Genomic DNA, 11,936 nt, shown 5'->3' with positions numbered 1-11,936 from the left:
GGGGTGGCCGTGCGCGTGCGTGTGCGCGCGCGGGAGGGGGCGCGCGCGCGGGAGGGAAAGCGCGCGGTGTCGGTGAGGACCGGAGCCCTGGCGCTCCGGTGGGAAAGCAGAGGTGAAAGGTCACCGGTCCCTGGCAACACGGCTCAGGCAAACGTAAAGCGGCTTGTCGCAGAAACCAAGGGGTCTAAGAAACGCGCTAGGCTGGGAGGGCGGGAAGGAGAAGTTACTGACAGGCGCGCCAGCCAATAAGATGCAAATGTGTGAAAGGTTCTGGAGGCCCCCTTTCCCAATCAGTATCCTGGCGGGGACGAGCGGAGCCCCGGGGATGCGACCTGAAGCTCGGTCCAGCTGGGACTGGGAGCCTTGACGACTTTAGCTCGTCCGGGGAAGGGCATCCGAGGGACCATTGGCAGCGGATGGGACAGCGTCAGGGCTGAGCATGAGCCCGGACTCTACGCTCCCACGACTTCGAGCGAGATGCATGAGTTTGTTGTTGTTGTTTTTTTTAAGAGTTCCATAAAAGACATGAATTAGCATCTCACGGATAGGCGCTTTTATACGCTGAGATTTTATCAAAAGAGGATTTCTTACTTTCATTATGTGACACCATCTGGGGACGTGTACGGTCACCCGCCGGCTATACATCCCTTCCAGAAGAAACCAGAATACATACATACATACATACATACATACATGCATACATACATATATATATGTATATGTATAGATAGATAGATAGATAGATAGATGTGGGTCTCCACTGGACGCCCTGTAGGAAGATTGAAGACAGGCAACAGCTGAGCGTACACACAAACCAAAACGTTGGACGAAATACCAATGTGGAAATAAAACCCATGGCAATGTGCACGGTTTTAGATAATACAGATCTCGGGCAGATCACAATTCTGAACCTCAGCCCTACAACACTAGAGGGGGGGAAAAAATCTAAGATCGCTGGAATGAATTGACTCTGAAAGGACCATAGCGATGGTCTAACCCAAGACCTTTATTTTAAGAGATGAGTAAATTGACTCCCAAAAAGTATTTTGTTCAAGGTCAAGCAGCAAGTTAGTAGTTTAATTATCTCGGAGTGTTACAAAGCAGGGATAGTGTAGAATCTGGACTTGAGAATCTGAAATACTGGTTTCAGGTCCTTTCCCGGCTGTTCTAAGGCAAATCCCTTAACATGTTGCTATTTATTAAATGTTTACCACGCCGCAAGCAATCCACTTAACATGTTATATCCATTGCATGCAGGGTATCGTATACTAACCACATTTTTTAGGTATTTTAGTTTGAAATATACTAGTGATTCATCCAAAATTGCACAGTAATAAACATTACAGTAATAATTTAAACACAGACCTTCCACAGTCTATAACTGTCATCTTAAATGTTGCAGTGCACAGAAGCTTCAGGTTTTTCCTCATTTAAAACAAGAGCTACAACTCCAGCTCGTAGAAGTGGAATGAGATAATAGATGTGACAAAGTATTGTAACCTATAAAGAAATGTATAAACTTTGAAAAGGTTTCTAGGATAAAGAAGTTATTTTTCTGTATTCCCCACTATAGATAGTAATTCCACTTGAAAAAATGGCTAAGCTAGACTAAGAAGGGACATCCCTACAATTATATGATAATCTAACAAAGAATATATTGGTATCTGAGGCAATGACCTGAAAAAAAAAAAGATTAATTCCTGGTAGACTGAGAAGGGAATGGGAAGCAATACTAGCCTTACTCAAGGAGGGACTTATGGTGCATTTTAAGTAATGAAATATAAAATACATTCTAATGAAAAGGAAGAGTGCATTGTAAAATTATACCTGGGGTGTAAAGAACACACTTGCCTCAATTCAGAATAAAACACACTGAAAGCTGAAAAAGGGGGAGAAGCTGAAAATCAGTGCATGTTGATAAAATTCCATGAGTCAAAATCCAGACTATAATAGCAAACCATGACAAAGAGGATTGGGAAAAAACCATGACATATCGGATTGGGGTGGGGGGAAGAGGCATGGATTAAGAAAAAAATATGGTTTGGAGTAACTAGTTCAGATAATAAAAGGTTGATGCCAGAAATTGTTCAATCAAAGTGTTCTGCAAAGTATACAAAAATACATGAGGATATTTGTACCTGAAAAATTAGAAAAGATCTAGTTTTGGCACTAGATAATTTGGAAAGTTTTGTAGGTTTTAAATTATTTACTTCAAGTGGTACTTATTAGACAATGTCAAAAATGAACTATCCAATTTGTGAGTAGGAATGGGAGAGAAAAAACTGAAAGACAGCAAAGGAAGGGGGAACATTGTCCAAAAATAAATGTACTAGCCAGACACTTGTGGCTCATGCCAGTAATCCTAGCTAATCAGGAGTCTGAGATCTGAGGATCGAAGTTCAAAGCCACCCTGGACAGCAAAGTCCATGAGACTCTTATCTCCAATTAACCACCAGAAAACCAGAAGTGGTGATATGGCTCAAGTGGTAGAATTCTTGCCTTGAGCTGAAGAGCTCAGGGTCAGCACCCAGGCCCTGAGTTCAAGCCCCATGACCAAAAAAAAAAAAAAAAAGAAAGAAAAAGGAAAGAAAGAAAGAAAGGTACTCGTGTCTCATATAACTAACTCCTCTCTACATCACCTTTATAATAATAAAAATATATATTGACATGATTCTTATTAATATGCCTCTACAATCCTGATAAGGTAGACCAAAAAACGAGCATAATTGCCTGCTGTTCTCTGCATTTTATATCAACTAATAAAAGTGAAGAAATTTTTAAAGAATTGCAATATGTAGCCTAGGAAATAGAGGTGAGAGGGTAGGAGAGAGGGGAGAGAATGATGAAAAGAGACTTTGATCAAGATGTACTCATATTGACATGTTGAAATAAAACACAATTTTTAAATTACTCAAAGATTATAAAATATTAATAATACAAAAGAAAAATACAAATAGTTGGTATCTACAGGCATTTGTAAATGTCCTTACTCATTTCTATGCTTCTGCCTTTCCTTTAATCAGTTCTATTATTGAAAGATATTCATCCTACCTGAGTATCTCCCAGAGCTGATATTTTGGGAAGTGTTTTCTGAATTTGAATCCCACCACAGGTAGACACCTGAGTTAAGGATTCAAATCACCTATTTTGTAAGCCATTTCAGGAATCAGAAAAGAGACATGGGTAAGTGAGACAGTAAAGGGAAGGGAAGGAAAGCAATAAAGGGTGAATTACCAAAGATTTTATCACTGTGAGTAAAGGGAACTTAATGTTACTGAAATTTCCTGGGATCCAGTTTAAAACCCCAGCCTTGAAACTAACTCACAAAATGCAACAGAGCTGGGTATTTATGCACCTACTCCCTTCAACTATTGAGTGAGATCCATTTACAGTGATTAATTCAGTGCATGTTGGACAAGCTTCTGTGCCTTTCTCAAAGAACTTTCTGTGGTAGATAGAGATGCTCTGTCCTTAATACCCCTTGGAATGGAACTTTCCCCATCCTATAGAAAGTGAGGCCAGTATACAAAGAAATAATAGTGTAGATGGTATAGATAGGGCACAAACAGGTTATTACAATGTCAACAAAAATTTCAAATAAGAAAACCTGAGAAGTATGTTACTACACAGTACTGTTAATTCACTTAACATCAGATAGTATGACCATGAAAAAATATAGAAACTAAAGTCATACATATTAAATATATATACATTGATATGTAAAATATGTATACATTCTTATATAATATATATGAATACATAAATACACACATATCTAATGCATATACAAATACATACACATATACACATATATGTACATACGTAATTTCCACAATACATTATTGTCACAAGATTTGATTGTAAAAGACCTGAATCATTTGTTCAATGTACATTTTTGGTTTGTAAGATACAAAGCATGAAGAAAAATGTGTTCATTCCATTTTTACTTCATTCAATCCAACACAAAGAATATAGGAGTAAATAAGAACCATAAGAGCATAATATATCCATTAGGTCTTTCTCAAATCTACAAATAGATGTCTTGGCTGCAAATATTTCCTAAGATTGCATATTAAAAATATTCATAATATTTGGTTATATAAATTCACATATGCAATATCATCTCTTGGTAGGTAACTGTTAGTGTAATGCTCACCTTTGGTCCTCAGGTCCGCCCAGACCTGGGCCCCCCTCCCATTCCTGGAGTTCCCTCCATACAGCTGACCCCTCCTTCTCTAAGCCCAAAACCCACCTGAACTCCCATCTACCTCACTTCCTCTCCCCCAGACCCTCCTGCTACCTGGATGGTGACGGAGGCCTTGTGCTCCTTCTTGGGGGAAATATGGCTCCTCTAATAAACCTTATAATAATCTTTCTCCTGTGCCTGCCTGCCTCTGTGTGGTCCCCTGGGATGGATGTGTGGGATCCTCCTTCAGTAATTTTTAAAAAATCTGTGAACCTTTACATTCATTTGTACAGTGACATAAACATGTTCTTAGTATTATTCCAAGTTCTCTATAACTCAATATTCCAACTGCAAATGTTATCCTAAAAGATATGTTATTATTAAAAATGTCCTAAATTTTCTTATGTATATATTTTTCATTGTATGTATATATAGGGAATTATATGATAATGCAATACACTCATGCAATGTGATGTGTTACATTAAATTATCAAACCAGTGTAATTACCATCCATCCCTTAGTTACCATTCCTTAATTACCATCCAGCCCTTCTTATTTTTTATTTTGCAAAGCTTTCAACTCTGCTAATTCTTCATAAAATATATTATTGTGTGATGGAAAACTAACCCATACTTCTCTTTTCTAGTTTAGTATTTAGTATCCAACTTCCATTTCCCTACTACCCTTCCTAGACTCTGTTGGTTACTATTCTATACTTCTAGGAAATAAACATTTTCAAATTCCACATATGAGTGCAACATTTATTCTTTAAATGTTTGTCTTCTTTCACTTAACATAATGTCTGACAGTTCCATTCTCCTTGCCACACATGACAGTATTTATTAACTTTTGTAGTTGTATAATTGTCTAGTGCCACATACATTGCGCTTTTTTCTTTTTTAATGTAATTTTATTGTCAAGGTTATGTACAGAGGACATACTTAAGGTAGTGAGTATATTTCTTGTCAAAGATTGTTACCTCCTCCCAAATTTCCCTCCTACTTTCCTTTCCCCCAATCCCCACTTGCTAAGTTGTAAAGTTCATTCCCAACATATTGTCTTGTGAGTAAGGTTGCATTGGTTTGCCTTTTGTCCTTTGTCTCATTTTGTTGCTCTCCTTCCCTTCTCTAATTCAGATAAATGTATATACAATTTATCCATCAATAGGCATCTTAGGTTGATTCCAAGAATTCTAATTTTTTGTCACTAAGTATATATTTCTTTGGTTTCTAATTGAACATTAAAATTTTCAACATTTTTCTAATTATGCAGTATAACTCAGAACTTATCATCGTCTTGGTAATAAATCTGACCTATAACCTTACAGTACATTAAAAGTAGTGACTGACAATGTAGTAATTGTTTAGTATTCCTATGTTTTATCAATTAGGCTTAAAATATCAGTAGCATTCATAAAATATATTCAACCACACATAATTCTTTCTTTAAATTTTAATTAATTTTATTGTAAAGGTGATATACAGAGGGGTTACAGTTCCATAAGTAAGGTGATGAACAATATCTTGTCGAACAGTGTTACCCCCTCTTTCCCTTGTTTTCTCCCACTTTCCCTCCCTCTCTAACTCCTTTCCCCCTCAGTTGTAAAGTTCATTTCCAACATAGTATCTTGTGAGAATTGCTGTTGCATTGGTTCACACTTTGTCTTTTGTATCACCATTTTGTGATTTCCCCCTTCCTCTTTTCAAATCAGACTATCATATACAAGCACATGGTACCAAAATCAAAACAGTGAAAACAGGGGATAAAACAAAGGAAAAGAAGAAAGAAAAAAGAAATAATTTTATATAGTCTATTAAACAACAACAATCCCAAAGAAACATAGGTCCCATGATTTCCCTCATTTGTAATAATTACTATATGTCTAGGATAATCCTAGCAGATAAGCAGAATAGCTCAAAAGTGATGCACATATGACCATGTAAGGTGATGCTAAGCGAAAAGAACTCCAAGATATGGACATAAGAGGTTTTCCTTTGTTGCTTTTAATGTACTAAGTGATTTCTTGCTTGGTTTGTGTGCTTTCCCCCCACTATGTTTTATCCCCTGTTGTCACCTTATTTCATTTTGGTACCCTGGATATAGTACATGTTTATCTGAATTAGGGAAGGGGGAGGGAACAACAAAATGGTGAGACAAAGGACAAAGGGTAAACCAGTGCAACCGTGATATTCACAAGACTATATGTTGGAAATGATCTGTACAACTCAGGGAGAGGGAGAGGGTTGAAGGGGAAGGAAAGTGCAGGAAAAATGAAGGAGGGGACAACGAAGTTTGACAAGAAAGGTAGTTACTACCTTACTTATGTAATTGTAACCCCTCTGTACATCACCTTGACAATAAAATAAAGTAATAACAACAAAACCCTCTTATTTTCATATCTTAGAGTTCGTTTCAATTAGCCTCATTTTATATGGTCATATGTACATAGCTATTGAGTTATTGAGTCCTCTGCTAGGACTATCCTAGACATATACTAATTATTATAAATGAGGGAAACCATGGAACCTATGTTTCTTTGGGGTCTGGCTTACTTCATTTAATATGATATTTTTTCCCAAGTCTTTCCATTTCCTTATGAATGGGGCAATATCATTCTTTCTGCTGGAGGCATAGAATTCCATTGTGTATATATAGTATGTTTTTCACCACACATAATTCTTTAACAAAGCAACTGTAAGTCTCCATTTGCCCAAGTTGTTCTTGTCTTCTGTCTGAACAATTAATACCCTCAGAATTGTCCCAGTTTGGATAATAAATTATATACTTACTCAAAAAATACTCAGTAGTTAGGACTGTCAAATATATATGACAATTTCTTTTGGATTTATCATATTATATAGCATTTATCATGTATAGCAATTTCTTAATATGTGTGGCAGTAGAAGTGTTTACCATAGTTATACTCATAATAGCATTGTGGTATAAAAAATACTACCCAAATATATCTTCTAACTTCCATAATATTACCTTACTTCAAGGGTTTTTGTTCGTTTGTTTGCTTGTTTGTTTTGCTAGAGCTAAAAACCAGGGATCTAGAATAAAGATAGGAACTGGTAAAATTATAATTTTAGAAGTATCTTCATATTTTTTAAAACTTAACTTTATTGTCAAGTTGATATACAGAGGAGTTACAGTTACATAAGTAAGGTAGTGAGTGCATTTCTTGTCAAACTTGTTAACCCCTCCCTCCTTTCTTTCCCACTTTCCCTCCCTCTAAATCCACCCCCACAAGTTCATTTCCAATCCATTGTCTTGTGAGTATACTGTTGCATTGGTTTCCCGCTTTGTCCTTTGCCTCACCATTTTGTTGTTCTTCCCTTCCCTAAATGTATATACAATACCCAGGGAACCAAAATCAGTGACAACAGCAGATAAACCATAGGGGAAAAAAGAAATTAATGAAAGAAAAAAGATTTCACTAGACAATTACATGTATGTACATTAAAAACAGCAACAACAAAGAAAAACTCGTTTCCATATCTTGGAGTTCATTTCACCTTGCATCATCTTATATGGTCATATGTCTAAAGCTACTGAGATATTGTGCTCATCTCCTAAGACTATCCTAGACATATACTAATTATTACAAATGAGGAAAAATATGTTTCTTTGGGTCTGGCTTACTTCACTTAATATGATTTTTTCTGTCTTTCCATTTTCTTATGAATGGGGCAATGTCATTCTTTCTAATGGAAGCATCGAATTCCATAGTGTGTATGTACCACATTTTCTTGATCTATTCATCAACTGGGTTCCGTATCTTAGTTATGGTAAATAATAATGCAATAAGCATGGTTGTGCTGATAGCTTTCGTCTGGCCTTGTTTCTGGTCATTTAAATCTTTTCACATTTTAACATAGAAACATTTTGACAGGATAACTTCATTAATAAGTACTATATGTACCAAGATATAAACTGAAAAATAATAAATGAGGTATTAATAAATGAAATACATCTTTAAATATAAATAGTGGGCTCAGACATAGCATCAAATACTATTTTATGTCATAGAATATTCAGATTTCCTGTTTACAATATCCTATTAATAATGTAAGTTCGACTTCAAAATTTTTAATGTCTTTCATCAAGGCTTTAGAACTTCTATTTTTTTAATATAAGTAGAATAAAAACTGACTTGTCTTTCATATTGCTACTTGTGTTTGTAGGAAGAAAATGGCATGCTTGTATATTTTTTAAATTACATTATCTTAGAATCTGATTTTGTAATTTAAGTAAGACTTCTGGGCATTAGTCTGAGACTTTTCAACTTGTACAGATCGAGTGAGAAAATAGTAGGCTTCTTATGTCACTGTAGTTTTTCTCTCCAAAAGTTAAGTTTGGGTAATTTTTTAATATCTTCCAAAAACCTAATTATGTTCAATAAATCCTCCATGTTCTTGAAGTTATGAAAGATATTTACAGCAATTATGCTGATATTGTTGACTCCATTCCTAGCATGGTTTTGATTTTTCACTTTCTCTGTTCAACATGGTTGAATTCTCCTGCTTTAATGCATGTCTTCTAAGAATGCCATTTTTTATGAATTTTCAGATATTGTGAATTTTGCCTCATCGGGTCTTGGTATTTTTGTATTATTACCAATAATCTTGGCCTCTGTTCCAAAATGTACTTATTTGAAAATGGTGTGATAGTTGTGGATCTTACTTTTAACCTTTATTAGGTGACTGAAATCACCACTTAATCTAGAACTAAGGTTACCCTTTAATTGAAGGCAACTTCCGTGAATACTCTAGCTGACATATAGTGAATCAAGAGCTTTTTTGCTCTTGGAAAAATCTGAAAGAGGAAATCTTTCCAGATTTGTTGAAACACCAGACACTGGTCCCTCTGCAATGAATGTATGAAATATTACTCAGACTTCTAAAGATGTATTTTCTTGAAGAAATCTGTACTTTTCTCTTAGAAAATCATCAGTCTATAAATTCTAAACATCCTGTTGGGTAATTACTTAGAAAGTTACATATGCAATTCTTAGATGGCCCAACACTTCCACTCCTAGAAATGTGCCTGGAAGAATTGAAAATAGTTTTGTAAACACTTTTACATGAAGGGTTATAACATCTATTCACAAAGATAACAAGTAAAATTAAAACAAACCTTCATCAACTGAGGAAGGTATAAATAAAATTTGGTAGAATCTAACAGTGGAATACTAATATATGTGAAATGAAGCACGTATAGATGCTACAATTTGGGATGGAACACATTCTGTCAAATAGAAATCATATACAAAACATCAAACAATATTATGGGATTCCATTCATATGAATCAATACAGATTAGGTAGATCTACAAGGTGAGTGTTTTTCCAGGGCTTGTGGAAGTGGAAACTGGGGAGTAATTGCTGAATAGGGATGATCTTCTTTATAGAATGCTAAAAAAATTCTCTTGGAACTAGCTGAATATGATATTTACATAATGCTGAGAATATAGTGCTGAATTATAGTAGCCCTTAAATATTTGATGGATAGTTCTGTCATATGAATTTATCTTAATAAAGAAAACAACACCCAAAAAACTTGCATCATCATTCCTTAATCTAGCAATTATTGATTCTCTAAAAAAGGATTATGCTGTGGTACAAGTATTTAACACAGGGAGAAAAAACAATGTTTATAAAGACTATGCATAGGCCCAGATGCCAGTGGCTCATACTTGTAATCCTAGATACTCAGGAGGCTGAAAACTAAGGACTGAGGTTTAAAGCCAGCCCAGGTAGACAAATCCACTGGACTCTTATTTCCAATTAACTACCTAAAAGAAGTGGATGGAAATGTGTAAACCTTGAGCAAAAAGCAAATGAGAGTGTCATTGAAGATTTGCCATATAAATACAAGGAATAATACTCATAAAGTATATACCTCAGTGATACACTAGCAATACATTTCCTGAAATTTCTAAAAATGATTTTTTCAGGCTCATTTCATCTAAAAATTGAGATGAGTTTGGAAGGTGTTGAAGACGAGAAGGTGGACATGGTGATGCATACCTGTAATCTCAGTTTTGAGGAGAAAGAGGCAAGAGAATTAAGAATTTGAGACCAACCTGTTCTACAGAATGGGACAATGGCCCTCTCAATTAAGTAATAAAATAAGATGAAGATGGTAATCCCATTGTTATTTCCTTTAAGAGCTATTGTAGTATGGGACAGTAGAGTGCATTGTAAGTAGACAGCCTTAAATCAGTTTGATTGTCTGTGAGTTCATAATTTTCCTATCAACATTCTGTACCTCAGTTTACTTTCCTCTAAAATGATGGCTGTTGTTGCTGCCTTTGCTATCATTGATAGGCTATTGCCAAAATGTGTATTCTTCTTCCACAGTGTAGTGTTGTTGAGAGACAGCTGCCTGACCTAGTTCCTTTATTAGCTTTCTATTCAGGTAGAATCACGTTACTCTTTCTCACTAAGGTAAGCAAAGTTAAATTGTTGTATAGTGTTCATGGTTTATTGATTTCAAGAAATGAGTGTGTCCTCCACATGTTACTTCCTCCTCCATCAATCAGTGGGAGGTCATAAACAATAAGGCTACAAACACCTAGACCATACTATGGAAGAAAGCTGATCATATCCAGAAATACTTTATTGAACTATTATGGGATAAGTAGAGGAATGGAACTTCTTTTATGTTAACCTACTGGAATATTGGGGCTATTTCATATATCACTGAGCATTAGCCTAATAATATATCAGAAGATTATAGGGATGACTTGGGTTCATGGCTGTAAAAGCACTTGCAAGTAACTAGCATATTTGCCAAATTGAAAGTATTGCAAAATACAGGTAGCATAAATCTGCCATTTTTATAATTTTAAGTTATAATTAAGTGCCACTATTATAGTCACACATCATGTAACCATAATCTTTTTTTTTTTTTTGTCAGTTGTGGGCCTGAACTCCGGGCCTGGGTGCTGTCCCTCAGCTTTTCAGCTCAAGGCTAGGACTCTACCACTTGAGCCACAGCACCACTTCTGGCTTTTTCTGCTTATGTGGTGCTGAGGAATCGAACCCACCATTTTCTATTTCCAAAACCTTTTGTTACATCAAACAAGATTCCAGCAACCAATGCATTGCTCTTCACTGCTTCTCTATGTAGGCAGTAACTAACCTCTAACCAACCTGTTGTTCCTGAAATATATTCCTTCTAGACAGTTTCTATAAGTAGTTCATGCAAATTTACAATATTTCCCTTGTCTATTACTGTGAGAATGATGATTGGAAGGTTCATCCATGTTTTAGTACGCATCACATCTAAATACTTTTTGGATTTTTTTGTATATTTTGGATATGAATCCTTAATTAGATACAATATTTCAATATACTTTCTCCCATTTTAAAGATGTCTTTCATTTTCTTGACAATATCTTTTGATAGTCCAAAGTTTGTAATTTGGATGAAATTCAGATTACATTTTGTTTTTTTTGTTATTGGTTTCTGCTTGGGGTATCATATCTAAAAACCCATTACCAAATCTGACCTTTCCTCTAAAATGTCTGTGGATTTTAGCTCTTATAGTTAGGCCAGTGATTTATTTGTAGTTAATTTTTATGTATTATTCAAGAGTGTACATATGTATATATATGTGTATATATTATATATTATATACATAAAACACTTCAGTTATTTGTATAGGGAAATCCAATTGTTATATCACAATGTTAACTGTTGATACCATGTCCTGTGGAAAGAATAGGAGGCCAGATTATGGT

The sequence above is a fragment of the Dipodomys ordii genome, unplaced genomic scaffold, assembly GCF_000151885.1.
Source record: "Dipodomys ordii isolate 6190 unplaced genomic scaffold, Dord_2.0 Scaffold84, whole genome shotgun sequence".
In the NCBI taxonomy this organism is placed as follows: domain Eukaryota; kingdom Metazoa; phylum Chordata; class Mammalia; order Rodentia; family Heteromyidae; genus Dipodomys; species Dipodomys ordii.
The sequence above is the reverse complement of the archived record's forward strand: the minus strand, read 5'-3'. Positions refer to the sequence as shown.